The following is an 18,266-nucleotide window of genomic DNA, read 5'->3' on the forward strand; positions in this document are numbered from 1 at the left end:
TTAATTTAAAGCATTAGAACTCAATAACATAATATGTAACATTTTCCATTATTCCCTATTAATGGTTATAATTTCTTGAAAATTATAGAATCAATACAGGTATCTCATTATTAAATATTTATATTTTTTATATAATTTTTTTTCCTAAGTAATTAAAATATTATTGATATTAATTACATTGTGATATTTTTTTTAATATATTCAAGAAAAAAATAAGCAAGGTCATATAATTAAAAAAAAATAGAAAAAAGTGTGTCATATTCAAAATAATAATAGTTCTAGATGACTCAGGGGGAGGAGAGATAATGATTCATCTTAGAGTAGATAAAGGTCGTGTTGCAGTCTGTGTTTGTCATATTCCCAGTCTTAAAAGCTGGAGCGTCTCCTCTTCCTTCATCGAATCTACTAGCATTCATTAATTTGATGTACCCATACAGACGAGTTGTCGTATCGTTGAACTCCTTTAGGTTTGAGTCTTTCATATTTCGGGGCAGTTTTATGACCCTCCCATGTGGTGCTTCACTTTTCAGGATTATCAGTTGACTCCGACATTGAAGGAATGTTCACATATCTTGAGTGTCGGAATTAAGAATCAGGTTCCTTTCATCACTATAAAGAAACTACCAAAGTCTCGTCTTTTGGCAGAAGGTTTACACTTAGAGAAGAAGGAAGTGATGATTAACCTTAAGCCTAAGGGTGGAACTCATGATTTTATTCTGAAGTTTTTGGGTGGAGAAGGCCACTGCCTTAACTGACGTTGGAAGTTGGGTTGCTTTCAACGTTGTTTTCGCTTTGCTCATGTATGGGATAATGTTGTTTTCTAGTATGGAAGACTTTGTGGACCTTGCATCTATTGACATCTTTCTGTCCAAGAATTCGGTTCATACGCTTCTTGCTGACACTTACTACTCCATTAATGTAAGGATTCAGAAGAAGAAGGGTACTATCATATGATGTGTTCCTCTACGGTATAGGTGGTTTATTTTACACTTACTCAATAATGGTCCTTTCACCTAGAACAAAGACAATCTCAAGTGGTCTTATTTGTGATGGTGTTAAGGTCATCCTTAATTGTGGAAATTTCCCCAATGTACCCCTCTTAGGTACAAATGGTGGAATTAACTACAATCCAAGGTTGGTATTGCGTCATTTGGGTTACCCGTTGCTATGCAAGCCAGATCCCGAGCATGTGAAGGAGTTTATTTTGTATCAAGGGGTTGACAATCCAGAGTTTCTAAGGAAGATCATCAGAGCTTTGAGGGAGGTTCATCTTCAAGGAAGGTCTGAGTTAGGAAGGAAAAATTGCATCGCCAAGGAAGCTTATACACAATGGGTCAAGGACAGAGTTGAATAAATTCAGTTTCTATTTCCGTATGAGCCATCTATAAACATCTAACAGACTATGCTTATAGTTGTTCCTACTTCCAAGGTTGGGAGACTCAAGGAGACTATCAAGAGCTTAGAGAAAGATAATTCCAATCTCCGTGTAATCTTGGTAGGTTTACGAGGGAGAAAGAAGACTTGGAGCTGAACCTCAACCAGAAGAGAGCAATAACCTCTCGGGCAGTGGGGGAAGCCCAAACGGAGCAGTTCAAGATAAGGAAAGTAGGTGATGCCTTAAAACAGACTATTGACAGCCCATTCATTAATAAGAAATAGCTCGGCGATGCACAATATCAAGCATGCAAGATAAAGATCAGTTTCCAAGACCAGCTTAAGAAGCTTCGAGAACAGTTAGAGAGTTGCAAGAAGGAGTTGAAAGAAGATAAAATTCGTACTAAGCAGTTGGAGGTTTCTTTATCTCAGCACCAAACAGAGCTCGACAAGCGGTTTCAAGAGATTTGAGGGTTGAAATATCAAGTGCATCAAAATAGGAGGTTACACAATGGGAAAGGGACAATCGTCATCTGCAAGTTCTCTTTGAGCATAAGGAGTTATTGCTACAAGACCTTTTGAGTATACCGATTCAGGCCATACCGTCAAGGAAGCATAGTGGTTGTTGATACAATGGTTGCTTAGTTACTTTGGGGGGAGGGGGTTCATTGTTATTTTTGAGAATACTTGATGTAGTCCTTGGGGAAAAGCTATAATAATTATACTCTTTATTTCATCATTATGAATATAAAAGGATTCTTTTCATTATTAGTTTTATCTTATGCCTTTATTTCATATGCTTTATGATTACTTACAACAAATAAAGACTCGAGGATTCCTTGGAAAATTTTATTTGAACAAAACATTAAAATCTTTTCGCATAACATATTATTCATTCATATACACTTTTCTATCCAAAGACAAAATGCTTATGCATGTCTTCACCCTCTTCAGAAAGACAATGACTCGACATCGATATAACACCAGAGCCAACAAATAAAGAATCATGTCTAAATATGAACAAGAGAATGTTTCTACCAAAGAGGCCTTATCTCAGCTCAAAGGTCAAATGGGTATCATTCTGGAACATCTCCAAGCTAAGACAGGCAATGTTGTTGTTGTCAATCCAATTGATGCTACTATTGTAACTACTAGTGCTGACACAACTCTAGTTGTGATGGATCCTTTGACACTATTGTTCAACATGTTGTTGTAAGCCAACCCCCGTTTCCAACTGGCCTAGTAGGTTTGATGCTTCCTACCCTTGAGGAATTCCTTATAACTATGTTCCATAATTTGCTAGTGGAAATCGTTTCATGTCATACCAGCCTTTCGCTGCTTCCTCCTATAATGTGAATTTTGCTACCTTCCCATGGGGGATACCGAGTTATTTCTCTACTCAAGGGGTTTAAACTGAAGAGACTCATACGTCTGTTGTGAATGTTGACAATGCTGAAGATCAAGAGCCAGAGTATAGGGGCCCTCATATCACTTTCCATATTCTTGCTCAACCAGTTCAACCGAATCCTCATGTGTCTGCTGCTCTGGTTCCACCATTTCCGAACAACACTGCACTATAGTATGCTCATTCTAGGGCACCCATTGCTCCCAATGTGCAACCTTGGGGGGTGCAGTTTTCTCAAGAGGATACTCTAGCTGATCAAACTCTGAATTTTGTATTGTTTTGTCAGATGTATCCGCAATTCATGATATAACCTCCGATTGCTCAAAATGTTGCTCAGCCTCCTCCAAGGGTTACCACTCAAAGGGTCCCCGGTTTCAATTAACCTAGTCCTACAGAGTATCAGCTTTTAGAGGAGAGTATATGGGCTATTGAAGGTTTCCCTTCTCATGGTTTGAATGCTAGAGAACCGTGCTTAGTGCCAAACGTTATGCTCCCGTAAAAGTTTAGGGTCCCTGACTTACCCATGTACAAAGGTTTGAGTTGTCCTCGCAGTCACATCACCATGTAGTGCAGGAAGATGACTTCATATATTTATAATGATGAGTTACTGATCCATTGCTTCCAAGACAGCCTGTCTTGGGCATCATTGGATTGGTACATGAATTTGGAATCCGGGAAGATAAGGACTTGGAAAGATTTGTCTAAGGCATTCTTGAATCAGTACAAGTACAATCTCGATATGGCTCCTACAAGATTGAAGTTGTAAAATTAGGTACAAAGGTCTAATGAGATTTTCAAAGAGTACACATAAAGGTGGCGCGAGATGGCTTCAAGAGTCATACCTTTTTTGTATGATACTGAGTTGGTGAATATCTTTATGGGATCTGTCCAAGGTGTATACTATGAAAATATGGTTGGTAGCTCATCTTCCAACTTTTTTGATATAGTCATGATTGAAGAAAGGATCAAAAGTGGTCTCAAGTCAGGGAAGATCGCCAGTGGTAACAATAATCAACAATCTGCAGCCCGAAAGCCTCTGTGTGGTTATGCAAAGAAGAAGGAAAGAGAGACAAATGTTGTAACGTCAAGTGTTCCTCAATTCCAAGCACCTATGCCCCATGCGCCATACTTTCCTTATTCATATGTGGCCGCCGCTTAGTTCCATCAACAACGTTTCCAGTATCAACCGTAGTTCTAACAACCTCCATAGGCTCCACAATAACAACAAACTCCTCATGGGCAAGCTCCACTAAAACAATATCACAACAACAATTACACAACAACATAAATCAGAATTAGAATCTCCGTAATCAGGGTCAAAATCAGAATTAGAACCAAAGGCATACACAATACACAAATATTCATGTACCATATATGAAGTTTCTGTTATTGAGCCGATCGAGATTGTGTACCACAAGAAGAAGATTAAGGCTCCAATGAAGAAAGTACAACCCATCAACATTCGTGTTCCCGCTCATTTTCCTTACCAAGATTCCAAGATAGTTCCTTGGAAATACGATGTCACTATCTCTATTGGTGGAAAAGAAATCCATTTTTTTATGCATAAATAGTCAACATAGCAGGTATAGGTGGGATGACCCACAATGGTCGTGTGTTTGCACCGAAGTATACTCCCAAGGTTATATCAGCACCAGTAATGGTTCATACTCCTTCTCCTCAGGCAGGGGCACCTGTGTTTGTTCCTACCTGTAGCGGGGTATTCGTTACCATTAGAGATATTGACTAAATCTAAGGTAAACCGTACAAGTCGAGTCGCCACCGCACTTCTATTTATCCAAAGGAATGGTTAGAAAGCGAACAAAAACCTAAGAGTTTTATCGAATCAAAAACTAGTAAAAATGTCAGAGATCGGGGTAAGGGGGTTGGTTATGCAATGGGAAGGTTTTAAGCACCCAAAACATCCTAGGTACTCCTAGGGAACCCTTTTCACATTTGTTGTAAGGTTGGTATTTTTGTGAAAAATTGTTTGTGCAAACATGATTGAAGAGATGAGAAAAGAATATACAATTTATTTACATTTTTGTGTTTGGATGGATAAACCCATTGCCTACGTACCATCTTAAAAAAGATTAGGATCAAAACCTCATAGTTCGGGGTAGAAATCTCAAAAATGAGTTGGTGAATTGATTGGTCCAAAAGCCTTAAGGTCTTTTGTTATCCAAGGGAGAAAACTCAACCTAAAACCACAAATCCACCATGTGAGGATAACTTCAACATGCTAGTGAGGGGTTAACCCTATAATAAGCATGGAAGACTCATTGTCCATCACTAAGGATATAGGTGAGTATTATATCTACCTCAAGGATAACTCAAACCTAATAGCTAAAGGTTATGAAAAGTTTTTGATTAAGAGAGTGGCCATTGAAACCACAAAAAAAATATTTAAATGGGTTATATTTACCAATGAAAAGTATTCACAAAATATGGTCAAAGTTGACTTATAAGTTCAATTCAAAATAAGTGTTATGAAAAGAAAGTTTGAAAATTAAAAGCATAAGGCTTAGGTTTCTAATGTTTGAAAACAAGTGTTAAATGTTTCCACAAAAGTTTTGGCTTGGGTTAGAGTGGAGGGAAGAAGAAGAATGGCTAAGTCCTAAGTATACAAGAGACGAGGGATAAGAAACAAAACCACAAATAGAGTTCCTCTCTTGAGATCATATTGATGATCCAAGTAGCTCCCATCCTTTGGAATATGCAAGCAAAATAAGTAATAAGCTCAAGCAATCCACATAATCAAACAAGCTCTTAGGAGATCCCCAATGTATCTTGTATCTTTCACTTTGGATGAACATGGCAATGATTCTTCAAGTTGAGTTCTCATAGGACCCCCCTAGCACAAAAGCACACGCACATCAAAGAGTCTTATGTAGCAAATAAAGAATGGACAAGAGTGAGTTTAGAGGTTTGGTCCTTCTAATCCATCTTCAACATTAAGGTCCTTTTACTCCAATTTGCATAGGGAATATCCTAGAAACTAAGTCCATTTGTCCATTTCTTTGCAGTTGGTCCACAACAATCAAAACAAAACACAAGCATAATAATATACACAATTATGTGCTCAAGTGAGCAAAAGGCAAATTGCATTAATATAAACATGTGCTCAAATGAGCAAAGGGAAAAGCAAATGAATAATATGTACAAGAATAGTAAATTGCATAAATGTAAAGAGCAAGAATTAAATGTTAATGGTTAATGGTTAGTGTTAGTAGTTAGTGTGCCATAAGGCAAATTTAGCGTTATGTTAAGCAATCGTAATTGGACTTATGTAGAAGTTACAACTATCTGAGGCCGGTCAATAATAATATAGGCAACAACACAAGTTAGAGATCTTGATTAGTGAATCAAGCTCCTACAACTTGTCATGCCAAAAGAAAGATGAGAAAGAATCTTGTATTGATTTAGGTTCTTTGCATGATTTAGGAAGCAATATATCCTTAATGCAAAGCCATTCACTTGATCTATGATCAAGATGAATTAGATTTAAATCAAGGAAGATTAAACTTCCATAATCAATGCTAACCACCAATCTTTAACTCATTGATCAAAAAAGAAAAAGAAGAAGGAGAAGAAGATGATGAAGAATTAAAGTACATTAAATGAAATGGAATGAGATAATCAATAAGCTATGACCAAAGATAGAGAAGATAAAGGACAAACAATAGAAACAGAAGCAAAATGAAGATTAGAAGTCAAGAAACAAATAAAATATTTTTGGCATTTTTAATATTAAAATAAAACTTGAATTAAAATAATAAAGAAAGGTCAAACTTCAAACTCACTTTAAATCAACTTTGAAAAGTCCAAGTGAATTATCCCAAGTTCAACAAGGTCAAACAAAGTTTGACAAAAAATTTCAACATTTTTAAAAGTCAGAAACTATTTTAAATCAATTAAAAATGCATAAAAATAACCTAATTGAACTAAAATCTCAAATAAATCTCAAATCAATTAATAAATTGATGAGAATATTTTTCATAGATCTATCATCATTCAAAGAGGTTGAGTAAATATTTTTGTATTTTTTGAATATCAAAAACTATTTAAAATGAATTAAAATTAACCATAAAAGAGAAAATTACTAAAAAATATCAAATGATAAAATAAAAAATATTAAAAATCATTTTTAGAAACTAGAAATTAAAAGAGAAATAATGCAATTGGTCCCATAATTTTTGGACCAATAATGAAAGAGATATGAATTTTAGAAATAAAATGGAATTAAAAGAAATAAAAGAAAATAAAATCAGAAAATAGAAATTATGGAAAATCCACACGCGTTGGATCCAAGCTCATTAATTGAGCTGGAGCATCAGACGGCTGTGGCATGCGTGCGCATCATGATCCTCAGTCAACTGAATAACACAAACATTTAAAAAAAGTCATAAGATCCAAGAGCCTTGATTCAATCTGGGAATCATCATCAACGGCCTGGATTGAAACTGGAAAATGGACGGTGGCCAGCGCCACCGTCTTCTCCGTCTAGCTCCGGCGAAGGTTAAAATTTGCAGAGGATAAAAAGTTAACCAAAATGCACGATCCAGGTACCAAACGAAAGGTGGAGTGAAGTACATCACTCCTGTACCAACCAAATTCACTCTAGATTCCTATTGAGAGAGAAATCAGAGGTTGAATTTCATGGAGTTCAACTGAAACTTATTGGATTTTGAAAATTCAAAGCATGAAATGGTTGCCTCTATGAAGAGGACTTCAGACAACACCACAACAACAAGAAACAAGCAATATATGAGTTGATTCGAAGAAATCAAAATCAGAAGTAAACCTCTGATTTGCAGAGCTTGGATTCACAATTCCTTGGTGCTAAATCTTGCAGTTCACACTATGGCTCAAGGTGAAGAGGTCTAGGAACTTTTAGATCTAAGAAAAAAGTCGAGGAAACTGAATTCTAGATCTGAAAATTTGAGAGAAAAGAGAGAGTTCCTTTTGGTGTGAGGGTGGGATTTCAGTTGCACAGCATGTAGGGCGCCTTCCGGTTGAAGAAATGAAGCTCCAATGCAATGTATTTATAGGCAAGGCAATGTTGAATGCATGATTTCAAATTTACATGAATGGAAAGGGGCCTCCATGCATGGGCCTGTACAGGTGCATGGAGGGCCCAATTCCACTTGGTTTTGGTAGCTGATCATCACCATGTACAAATTGGACGTGCAGATTGTATGTTAATGGATCATGCAATGCAAATTTAAATGATTTTCCAAAATGTGCCATAATGTTCAAGCCTTCGAAAATACCATGTCCAAACTTGAAATGCTACCTTATGAGTAATGGTTGGAAAGCTTGTTGCATAAGAAACAAATGTTATGTTGATCAAAACTCCAATTGGGTCTAGGAAATTAATGAAAATTGAGCTTGAAGTGTAAGGTGCAAAACATGCATATGTGAATTTTCCAAAATTGGCCAATGTTCAAGCCCTTCTGTCTTAATGCTGCAAGCTCCAAATGACAAAATCTTCAACACAAAAGTTGTAGATATTTTCAAGGCAATCAATTTGGACTTAAATCTTGCATAATTTGGATTTTTGATGAAGAAGTTATGGGCACTTGAAGTTGAATTTTTTTCACATTTCAATGCATTTGGTCCAAAGTGACCTATAATGTTTTGCATTATCACATGTATTTCTTTTGCGATTTTGCAATTTTTCTCAACCTAACATTTGAAGTAGACACAATAATATTTCCAATGCATTTGATCCCACCTCAAAATCATAAAAAATGAATGAGTTATGTCTTTGGGAAGTTGACCCAAAATTAGGGTTTCAGTCAAAATGACCTATAATGTTTTGGAATGGATGATGACCTTCCAAGCTTCAAATCAAATTGTGATGAACATTAAAGTTGTTCATATGGTTCTTAAGAACACGTTTTATCTTGGGGTCATCTCCATTTGACCAACACATAAAAAGTTAGGTCTCAGTGCATTTCAAAATAGTCAGATGAATTGATTGATCAACTTCTCAAGTCCACACCTCATATCTTGATTAATTGATGATTGATGACACTCAAATAAGTTAAAATATGCATGAAATGATGAATTAAAGAACTTCCCTTGATTGTATTTGACCCTGGGCTGAGGTTGCTTCATGAGTAAGGCATAGTTGATGAACAGATGAATTAGGGTTTCCTTGGGGAACAAGACTCAAGCCCCTTGATCTGCTTTGATCAAAATGATTAATTGAGACACTTGGGAGGCATATTTGATGGATGAGAGCTTTGGGAACCATTTCCATGCTTGCTTTCATCTTCTCTTGACCATATCAATGCACATAGTACCTCTTAGAAGCTTTTGACCTTGTGACTGCTCAAGCTACAAACAAGAGATGTTAGTGACATATTTTTGTGCTTTTGGTTAGTAAATAAAATGAGAAAAGAAATAATATACAATTCAAGCATGCCTTGTGTAGCGGTGTATTCGTCACTTTATGATTTATTGACTAAATCAAAAGCAAAGCATACAAAGATAGAGTCGCCACCGCACTTCTATTTATCCAAAGGAATGGCTAGAAAGCGAACAAAAGCCTAAGAAGTTTTACACATAGAAAACTAATGAAAAGGTCAGAGATCTGGGTAAGGGGATAATTATGTTGTGGGAAGGTGTTAGGCACCCACAACATCCTTAGTACTCTAAGGGAACCTCTTTTCACAACTTGTTGTATCAATTATTTGTTTATGAAAATATTTTTGTGCAAACATTGAGTGAAGGGATGAGAGAAGAATATACAATTTTTATTATTTTTGTGTTTGGATGGATGAAACCCATTGCCTACGTACCTTTCCATGAAAGATAAGGATCAAAACGCCGTAGTTCGGCTAAAAAATTTCCAAGCAGTGAGTGGATTGATTTTAAACAAAAGCCCTAAGGTCTTTCATTATCAACGGGAGAAAACTCAACCCGAACCAACTATCCACCATGTGAGAACATCTTCAACTTGCTAGTGAGGGACCATGCCCTATAATAAGCAAGGAAGTCTTACAATTCAATCACTAAGGATGTGGTGAGATTTACATCAACCACTATGATAATTCAGATCTATAGCTAATGCATGAAAACATTGATTAACAAGTGGACAAAGACCACAAAAACAATTGAGTGAGTGAAATTAACCATTTGGATTATTCACAAAATGAAGTCAAAGTTGGCATTAAATTCAATTCAGAAGAAGTATTGTGAAAAATGAAGTTTGAAAATCAGAGGCTTAAGGCCTAGGTTTCTAGTTTTGAAAACAAGTGAGAATGTTTGCACAAAAGTTTTCTGGTTTGGGTTAACATGCAAATGGAGGTTTAAGGAACAAAAAGGGTGGGAGGTTAAGGGAAGCAAAACTTCTTAGATGTTCACCTCTTGAGATCATATGTAGATGATCCAAGTGATTCCTTTGGAAAAGGCAACAAGTAAGGCAGATAAGCAATGTATCAAAGATAACCAAAATAAAATGGATGCCAGATGCCAATCAATGGACTTATACTAGCCTCACAAAACAAAGAAAACATGGATACCAGATGCCAATCAATGGACTTATACTAGTCTCACAAAGCAAAGGAAATATGGATACCAGATGCCAATCTATGGACTTACACTAGTCTCACAAAGCAAAGGAAACAATGCAATAAGCAAGAGGACACACGTTACCAATAAATGGTCTTACACTCGACTCCAAGGAAAGGAATGCCAATTAATGGTCTTAGTTCCAAATCCTACCAGATCATAGGAAACAACTTCCAATAGCTGGACTTACAATTGACTCCTCAATGGACAAAACACAATGTCACCAAGTATGAACAATGATCATGAAATGATATACAATTAATGCTCAAAGATGAAAACAATGCACAGAGGCACACACAAACAAATATGCATAGATGAACAAATAAGCAAACAATCAGTCAATTAGCACACACTATACACAAGCAATGGGCTCAAGCAAGGTTGGGCTTTAGTCAAGGGGTCATATCAACCTTGACAAACAAGCCAACTGGAAATGGGTGTTTTGAGCTCTTAACCCTAACATTGAGAGTTAGGGTGAAGCAGATGAAATGGAGATGAGGGTTATGCCTCATAGCTCTTATCCCTGGCCTGGGAGAGCTTGAATCAAATAGAAGGTGTGGGAGTCCAGAATGGGGAACTCTATTCCACAATGACATGACTCTATATACAAGATTTTTGGTTTTTATTCAAAGTGCATCAACACATTGTGTGAGCAAGATGAATGACACAACAGAATAGCAGGGGATGGATTACACATCCCTTTTATCTGCCAATTGCCTCTTAAGAGGACTTAACCTGCTTGGCACAAAATTAAACAAACAAAGACATGGCCTCTTAAGGAGGGCTTCAGACAGGTGCCTGCCAAAAATAACATGACAGGTCTTCCAGACTACATGAAGAATAGGGATTATACCTAAGTGGTATGCCAACCACAAGCAAAGCAAAGTAAAGTTCAAATGAACTTAAAGCAACTTAGGTACCTGTGTAAACAACCAAACAAATCAGTACAATATTCAGACAAACAGACAATAGTCAACAACAAATAGACAATCCCAATGTACAACAAATAAGCCATACAACTCAAGTGAGTTATCATCAACCTACAAAACAACCAAATGTTAGCAATCAATAGCAAATATCAACATTCAAATGATGAAGCAACATCAACCATGGAGATTAGATGCTTGGTCCTGAAATTCAAAGCTCACATGTAAGTACAAACCACTAGGTCAAAGCCTAGGGTCAAAGGTGAAGAAAAAATTCAAAACAGGAGCTAATATTCAACACAATGCAACTTCAAACACATATTAACATGTCCTAAAAAGGACCAAAGCAAAATCATCAAGCAAGGCCATGTAATGTGCAAGAGAAGTCAAAGACAACTTCAAAGCATTCAAATGGACATCATGAATGAAAATTCCAAATCAAAACAGAAATGATTCAAATAATTCTGGAAAAATTCATGAACATCCAACACATCCAACATGATCAACATACAAAAAATCAGAAGCATTAGAGATCATTTGACATGGAAATAAAATTGCACAAGTTGATCAACCAAATGTGTGACACAAATTGTCACAACATACAAACACATGCATAAAACAGAAATGGTAAATGGGAAAAAATACCAAACCAAGCCTAAAACATCCATCAATATGTCAAGAATCAACATGCAAGATTTCATGGCAATTGGATTAAAATCAAGCATTTCACAATAGGAAGAGCAAGGCAAGGTCACAAAAGCACATATGTTCACATATTCTAGCACAATCCAAAATCCAGTCATGCACAACTTCAGCAATTCTCATCATAAAAAACTAGACAAATAGAGGATCATGCTACAAAAAATTTGGAATTATTTGAGTCATTTTTCAATTTGTTATGCATTTTTGAAGTTGGAAGAAAAATGTGAAATGAAAATGAAGCATAGCATGGAAGTTTGGAGGGAAATGACTAAATGATGAAAACATTTAAAAAATTGCTTGCGCCAGGAATCGAAGCATGTTCTCATTTGAAAGAAGCGTGCGCTATGTACATGAAACACAGTCGTTTCATTAAACGACGTGGAAGGTCAGCGCTTATGTGGCAAGGTCAGACTAATGTGAACCAATGGAAACGCTAGCGAGGCAATTTAATGGACGAATGGGATGAAAGCCCTAGGCCACCTCATACTGAACCAGAGCGGACACAAAAATGGACGCCACGGACGCTACATCGTCTTCTCCACGAAGACGATGATGAACAGTGCATGAAGCTCAAACAAATTTTCCAGAAATTCAAAACAAGTACATCATTTCAAAGATCTTTCCATGGAGATCACAGATCAACTAATAGCTAAGCTTAATTCAACAAGATCAAAGAGAATCGAGCAAAAACATTTTTGTGCAACAAACTTCAATCACACATATATCATGCTATAATGCATTATTTTTCATGAAATTTTCACCAGAATCATCAGCAAGAGTAGATCTATAAGAACATGCTAATGAATTGCAAAATTATGAGATTCGAAACTTGACCTCTTGAAGAGCAGATTCTTGAAAATGCACGATCCAAAGCCTTGAATGATCCAAATCCACTCTATAACACTTGTAATGATGTTTGATGAAGAAATTGAAGCTTGGCAGGTGCTGGATCTAGCTCAAATCAGAATTTCCATCTTCACCTTCATGAACTTGCTACACTTGATTCTTGCACGAATTCCACAATCCAAAGCTTGATCTGCACTATATCAAAGCCAGAGAACAAGAATATGGAAAGAAATAGCAATGTTATTTGAAGAAAATTTGAATTATGCTTGAGAGAAAATTTTGGAGGGAGAGAGAGTTTGGATCTTGAAATGGTGAAAAATGATTAACCCCCTGAAATTCTGTTAGGTTTTTGTTTATATACTCTGTCCTAATCCTATTCTAATTGAAATTAGGCATGGTTAAGTGTGATTAAGTGAACATAAGGTGTTATGACCAAAATTTGAAAATTGGTGGTGCATGGCTAATGCATGCGTGAACAGTGCCATATGGGAGCTCAATTTCACTTAAAATCTTCCCATGCACATGTTGGCAATGGCATTTGGTCCAAACAATGCACCAATTTTAAATTTTGCAATTTCCCTCCAAAATTGACTTGAAAAAGCAAATGATCAAATGATGAAAATTCATGCAATATGATGAATGGTTTGGAAACTTAATGATATGAGAAGAAAAATGCAAGAAGAGCCACTCAATTTGGAGTTATGAATCAAAAGTTATGGCCATTTAAAGTTCCAAGCACACTTGGCAATGATTGGACCATATCTCCTCAACCATTCATCAGATGCTCATGATCTTGAACTTTTTGGAAATGGGAGAGAGAGATATTCAACTTTCATGTTGGACAAAATTTCATTTGAGGCTTCTTTGATGTTGGAAAGTTGAGTTGAAGTTGAACTAAAAACTTTCCATTTTTGGAAAGTTGAAATTATAGGTCACTTTCCTTTTTTGGAAACTTTTGACTTGACTTCAAATTCTTCAACCTTGATCTTTGGTATGATGAATAAGCATTGTTTGGACATGAATGGGATGAAGAAGCTCAATTTCCACACTCAAAACCCACAGTTGACTTTTCAGTTGACTGCATAGGCCCTTAGATGACCTGAACATGTTCTGATGAACTTGAGCCTTAACCACTTGGGGAATTGGTTCCAAAATGAACCTATAGCTCAAATAAGCTCCATATAATGATCACATGATTCATATCTCAATGGAAACTTCATCTCTTGCACAAAGGATTCACTTGAATTGCCTTGACCTGTTGACTGCTTAAGCTGCAAGTAACAAAGGTTAATGACATATTTTTGTACATTTTTGGTTAGTGATTAAAAGAAAAGCAATGATATACAAATGCAAGCAACGCTTGGTGATCAAGAACCACTCTCAAAAAATATCCCACCCCTAGGGAAGGAAGCAAGGTGTCCAATGATCCTTGAGGCTATGCAATGAAATGATATGATACCATGAGGAATCTTAGGGCCAAAATTGGGGTCTTACACCTTGTGATCTCAAACCAACTCACAGGAGGTCCCACCCAAAGGCAAAGGGAACCAAGATGCTTATGATCCTTGAGGCTATGCAAATGCCATGTTATGATGCCATGAGGGATCTTAGGGTCAAAATTAGGGTCTTACACTACCGTTCCAGTTGAGACGTCAAATGGTACTTCTAGTAGCATAACAGAGGTATCTACTTCTAAGGGAAAAGAGATAGCCAACGAAAAAGAGAAGCTTAATGCAGAAGAAGGGCAAGAGTTTCTTAAGCTTATTAAGAAGAGTGATTTCAAGATTATTGACCAGCTGGGTCAAACTCTTTCCAAGATTTCAATCTTATCAGTAATGCTCAAGTCATAGGCTCACTGAAAGGATCTATTGAAAGTTCTTAATGTTGCCTACGTGATGCAAGATATTACGGTTGATCAATTTGATGATGTATTGGCTAACATCACTGCAATTGGTACCTGGGTTTCAATAAAGCGGAATTGACAGTCGAGGGGCACAACCACAACAAGGCTTTTCACATTTGTGTTACTTGTGCAGATTCCTTAGTCTTTATGGTCCTGGTTTATACAGGCTCTTCACTCAATATGTTTTGAAAGAGCACATTGAGTCAATTGCTGTTTGAAGGACCAGAGATGTGGGCTAGTGCACTGATTGTACGAGCTTTTGATTGATCAAGGATGGACGTCATTGGAGAGGTGGATTTGCCTATTTGTGTGGATCCTCACCAATTCACTATTACCTTCCAAGTAATGGACATTCATCCTGCTTACAATTGCATGTTGGGGAGGTCGTGGATTCATGTTTCTAGTGTAGTAACATCCATTTTGCATCAGAAATTAAAGTTCATGGTTGGAGACAAGCTTGTGATTGTCTACGGTGAAGAAGATTTTGTGATTAGCGAGTTGTCATCCTTTTGATATGTGGAGACAGAGGAAAGGATAACAGAGGTCCTTTTCCACTGTTTGGATTTCGAAGATGTCAGATCTGCTTTCATTAATAAGAGCCAGTCAGTAACTGCAGTGTTATCTTCAGCAGAAAGTACTAAGAAGATTATTGAGAAGGGTGAAGGTGTGAAAAACACAAGAAAGGGTGGTTTGAATTAGGTTTTACAAGCAAAAGCTTTTTCCAAAACAAGAACACCACTAACAAGTTAATAACAAAGAGATAAAAACACAAGTATTTTTATCCTAGTTCACTTGAAACTCAAAGCTAATCCAGTCCACTCGCCAAGGTGATTTTGCCTTATACACAAGGAGTTAATCCACTATAATCAACAAATTACAACACCACACAAATAATAACCGTCTTTGTCTTCTCAAGGATCCAACTAAACCTTAGTCTCGTTAGGGACTCACAAAGAATAACCTTTTTTGTCTTCTCATGGATAACTGCCTTAAGGAATCAAACAAATAGTTTGAATAATATTTTGTGTGTTACAAAATGCTTTTACACAAGCATATTTTACACAAATGAATAACAAACATTTAAAGAAAAATTGTGTACAAAAGAATGATAGCTTTTGACAAATAAAATAACTTGTCAAAATATTCGTGTCACTGGCGTTTTTCTTCAAGTCTCCAAGTCTTACTTATATAGCATAAGCATACGACCGTTGGAGGGCAAAACGGGGAAAGCTCATTTGAGCTACTATCCACTGTTGGATGGGAAAGGAGTGATACCGTGTATTGTCCTTCTCCCACAAAATCAATGACATATTTGATGTATAGTACTGTCGTTGCCCATAGAATCAGGTAGTGGAAAGGATGTTCGATTTGTACTATCTACTATTTGATCATGTTCCTATTTTGATCTTATCTTTAATTTCATTGGCTTCTGATGAAAGTTTATGAAGCATGAAATGAAGAAACATAAAGTTGGATTCAGAAACTTCAGAATCCTTAGTCAGAACCTTGACAGCGTCAGTAGTATGGCTTGAGATCTTCAGAATCCTCAGTCAGAACCTTGATAACTTCAATCGTATGGCTTGAGATCTTTAGAATATTTAGCTACATAACACAAGTTTAGAAGCTTTCCATTCTTCAGAAGTTTGGTGATCAGAGTCATGTCCAGAAACATGAGCCAAGAGAACATTGCAGCAGTAACACAATGTCGCCTCATAAGCTTCTGATGTGTGAATCAACACAGAAGCAGAAAGGACATCGCAGTAATAATATTGAACGTCTTTAAGAACTTCTACTAGCTGGCATAGAAGAGGATTTGGAACACATAGTTCAGAGACTGATGACGTTGCACACCATATATTCAGAATCATAACTACTTGTTAAATCTACACAATAACAAACCATCATGGTACCAAAATTGTTCTCACACAAATACAATATTGTTATCATCAAAAACTCAAGGTACTCAATGATCTAGGTTCAGAACATGAATAATAGTTAACAACATGAAGGAGTTCAGACTCAGATTGAAGACCATTTCATCAGAAACTAGTAACTTATATTCTGATCTTTGATACTTCAAATGTTTGATTTTAACCATTATGATTCTTGAGAAATAACCCTGCAAAACATTTAACAAACTCTTTTTCGAAGTAGTTGTTAGCATAAAACATTAATCAATGTTTGGGTTTTTAATTAAGGAAATTAGATATCAAAATAAACACTAATTCTTCCCCTTAGAAACATTATATTTTCTCCCCCTTTGCCATCAATCAAAAAGACACAAGACAAAAAATAAATGAAGAGAAACAAACATATTTCATTGAAAAATTCCAAAAGGAAGTGCAAGATACAACTGATTAAAGAAATTTTCAAGAAACTCAAAAAGAAAACTAAGGGTTCTAAGGAGGAGGAGGAGGAGGAAGTCTTGAGAGAATCAACTGAAACATAAGATCTTGTTTGTCTAGACGCTCATTGACCCTTGCATTGTCAGCCTTGATTTCCTCAATTGTCTCGATAAGTGTAACAGGAATAGGCTGAGGGGAAGAAGCTTCGGAGATGAAAATCTGAGTAGTATCTTCTTTCATAGTACAATCTTAAGGTTCATAAGCAGCATCAACTTTTGAAGCGGACTCATTATGCTGAACAACCTTTGTTTCTAGAGAAACTTCTTCTTCCATAACACCAGGAGTAAATCCCTTGATTTATGGAGCAGGAAGACAAAGTTGGGAGATTCTTAACATCCAGAGTTCCATTAAGGGAATGAACCCATAACGGAATTTTCTTTTAACAAGAGATGTAAGACGCCAATTTTGACCCTAAGATCCCTCATGCTATCTCATCATATGCATTGACTTTGGGATCACACCTTGGCATCATCCTTACCCTTCATTCATTGGGTTTGCATTGGAAGAGGTCACCAAGCACTTTTGATTGTATCATACTTTGTTTTTCATTTTTTACTAACCAAAATACCAAAAATATGTCAATGTATAGTTTAACTCTTTTATAGATAGTGTGTGTGCTCACCAATGCCTCACCAATCTCATATCTAGGGTTTGAGACCCTTAATGCAAGGAGATCAATAAATAAATGGTTCACATTGACTCTAGAAATCATATATGAATCCCCATGGTCTTCACATATCATTTTGATCAAGAAATCATCAAGAGTTTGATGATTGTTTTCCTTGGAATCCCTAATTCATCTGGGTATCTTGTGTGACTTCTTCAACAAGTTTCTTCAACATTAAATCAATTATTTCAAGGGATACTTCATATTTAACCATTTTATGCATATATTATCCTCCATGAGTCCCAAAAATCAAAAGAATGTCAAGCTAACAAGATGGTTCATGGTTGTTGACCAGAGAAAGTCAACTAGTCAAAACCGGGGTTCGTAGACCCTATCTCCTACAGTTTTTGTCATATGAAACTGATTCCAAGAGAAACGTTACTCAAAGTTCCATTACAAACAAGTTTCATGTTTAATTCAAGAACTATTTTTGCTTGGAAAGTCATTTTTTTTGTGAAAG

Source organism: Lathyrus oleraceus, chromosome 2 (genome assembly GCF_024323335.1).
Source record: "Lathyrus oleraceus cultivar Zhongwan6 chromosome 2, CAAS_Psat_ZW6_1.0, whole genome shotgun sequence".
In the NCBI taxonomy this organism is placed as follows: domain Eukaryota; kingdom Viridiplantae; phylum Streptophyta; class Magnoliopsida; order Fabales; family Fabaceae; genus Lathyrus; species Lathyrus oleraceus.